Source organism: Silurus aristotelis (genome assembly GCF_946808225.1).
Source record: "Silurus aristotelis genome assembly, chromosome: 15".
NCBI lineage: Eukaryota > Metazoa > Chordata > Actinopteri > Siluriformes > Siluridae > Silurus > Silurus aristotelis.
The window spans coordinates 22,062,254-22,065,341 of NC_139588.1; positions in this window are offsets into that span (position 1 = coordinate 22,062,254).

A 3,088-nucleotide genomic window follows, 5' to 3' on the forward strand; every position below is an offset into this window, starting at 1 on the left:
ACACACACACACACACACACACACACACACACACACACACACACAAAACCATCCTCATAGCTTGGTCTATTAATAGATAAAGGAGCATGGCCTCATTCTCTCCCTCTTTTGGAAAGTGCAAGTGTAGAAACACTATATGTGTTAAAGATCCTCATTAAAATGTGCAATACTTAAATGTGTCCAATAAATGTGAGTTGAGTTGAAGGTTTAAATTTTTTTATTTTTTATTTAAATGGTCGCCTTATTATTCACGCGTTTATTAGTCCTGTTAAAATACATATGCATTAGCGCGTTAATTTTGACAGTCTTAATATATACAGTATATATATATCATTTGTATTTAGATATTTATTTTTAACATTTAAATGAATTGATTATTTATTTACTTATTTATATGACATTCACTATTTCTTTTTTCTTTTCTCCTAATAATTCAAAAATCGTTTTTATACTAAAACAGTAATTAATTATATAAAAATGATATATTCTGTGTTGTTCAATGTTCAATTATTTATAAAATGAAAAATTATACAAAGCAATAATATTATAAAATCCTTTTTTTTTTCTTTCATTTTTTGGCTTTTAATGTATTGAATAAAGACATGCCAGTTAGAATCTCAAATTTGGACTCATCAGACCAAAGGACAGTTTTCCACTGATCTAATCCTTGTGTTTCTTGGCCCAAGCAAGTCTCTTCTTGTTGTTCTTCCAAAATAATGTTTTCTTGCTGCAATTCGAACAATGAAGCCATTGCATAACTCTAAGAAGCAGTATGTATCTTCTGCAGCAGAGGTAGCTCTCGGTCTTTCTTTCTTGTTAAGGTCTCCACGTGAGCCTGTTGCATCATCGTTGATATTTTTTCTGTGACTGCAAGTGGAACTACATTTAAAGTTTTTGAGATTTTTAGTATTGACTAACCTTCATTTCTTAAAGTAATGATGGAGAGTCTTTTCTCTTTACTGAGTGTTTCTTGCTATAATATGGATTTATACAGTAGTTGTAGTAGCACTAATACGGTTATTGACTGTATCCACTTTTTCCTCAGCACAAGACATCTGATGGTCTAAAGCACATAAGAAGGCAAGAAATGTCAAAAATGAACTCGTCACACCTGCGAACTGAAAACCTTTCCAATTGACTACAGGTGACTACATCTGAAGAGAGAAAATGCCATGTGTTTGCCAAGCTAGATGTAAAATATGGAACATGTAAAACATATTGTGGGTTGTTAAACACTTTTTTATTTACTACACAATTCCATGTGTTCTTTCATATTTTGAAAATCATCAGTATTAATGTTCAAAACCACTGAACCACTGTATTTTATATTTTATATAGAATTCTGCCTTATTTTTCTAGGTTTATTTTTCCTCCCCGTCCTTTTCCCTCATGCCGGGCGGTCATAAAAAGCATTTCACTGCATGTTGTACCCTGTATGTATGTGACAAATAAATTTTTTTATTTAAATATTTGATTTGATTTGATTTTAAAGGAGTAGGTGTGTTCAAACCAGAGTTAAAGGATTTCCAATAAATTTCTAGAGTCTTTTCTTGGGAACGTCATCTAGGAATTTATATTACAGGAAATATTCCAAAGTTGGAAATTTAACAGGGATTTACAGGAATTTATGGGGATTAATTAGAAATTAGAAGTATAATTTGGTTGTACAATAACACAAACAGCACAAGGAAGTTTTAGTTTTAGGAATAAAGTTGATCAGTCACACCATGAAGTTATGGAAAAGAGTAGTGGAAGCCAGGCTGAGAGAAGAGGTGACCATCTGTGAGCAGCAGTATGGTTTCATGCCGAGGAAGAGCACCACAGACGCCTTATTTGCTTTGAGAATGTTGATGGAGAAGTGTAGAGAAGGACAGAAGGAGTTGCATTGTGTGTTTGTGGATTTAGAGAAAGCGTACGACAGGGTGGAGAGAGGAGTTGTTGTATTGTATGAGGAAGTCTGGTGTGTCAGAGAAGTATGTGAGGGTGGTGCAGGACATGTATGAGGACAGTGTGACAGCAGTAAAGTGTGCAGACTGGTTCAAGGTGAAGGTTGGACTGCATCAAGGATCGGCTCTGAGCCCTTTCCTGTTTGCAGTAGTGATGGACAGGTTGACAGACGAGGTCAGACAGGAGTCTCCATTAACTATGATGTTTGCGGATGATGTGATTTGTGGTGAGAGTAGTGAGCTGGTTGAGAAGAGCCTGGAGAGGTGGAGGTACACGCTGGGGAGAAGAGGAATGGAAGTCAGTAGGAGTGAGACAGAGTACATGTGTGTGAATGAGAGGGAGGGCAGTGAAGTTGTGCGGTTGGAGGGATAAGAGGTGGAGAAGGTGGAGGAGTTCAGGTTGTATGGTTCAAAGACTGGCTCAATAGTAAAAGACAGGAGGTGGAGCTGGAGGTAGCAGAGCTGAAGATGTTTAGGTTTTCGTTGGGAGTGACGACGATGGACAGGATTAGAAACGAGTTTATTAGAGGGGCAGAGCATGTAGGACGTTTTGGAGACAAGATGAGGGAGGTGTGATTAAGATGGTTTGGACATGTGCAGAGGAGGAACATGGGGAATATTGGTAGGAGAAGGCTGAGGATGGAGCCACCAGGACGGAGGAAAAGAGGAAGACCAAAGAGGAGGTTTATGGATGTGGTGAGGGAAGACATGCAGATAGTTGGTTTGAATGAGGTGGATGTAGAGGACAGGGGGGTATTGAGACGAATGATCCGCTGTGGAGACCCCTAATGGGAGCAGCCGAAAGAAGATAAAGAAGAAGAAGAAGAAGAAGAAGAAGAAGAAGAAGAAGAAGAAATCAAGACCTTGACGGCGTTCCCACTCTAGATGGCGCTGTTCACACAAACCGCTCATCCCCGAACTCACGAAGAAGAACCACCGCATTATCGCCGACTGGTATACTTTTTTCCCCTCCCCTACCCGTAATCCTGTAAACCCGCCCTGTCTTCATTATGACTGGTCAATCATGCAAAGATCCTGTCTTTTGATTGGTCGCTTGGTCAACTTCTTTAAACGAACTACCAATCGAAGCAGATGAGGGCGGGATTACATCAGAAAGCGGGTGGGAAAATGGGCGGCGGACA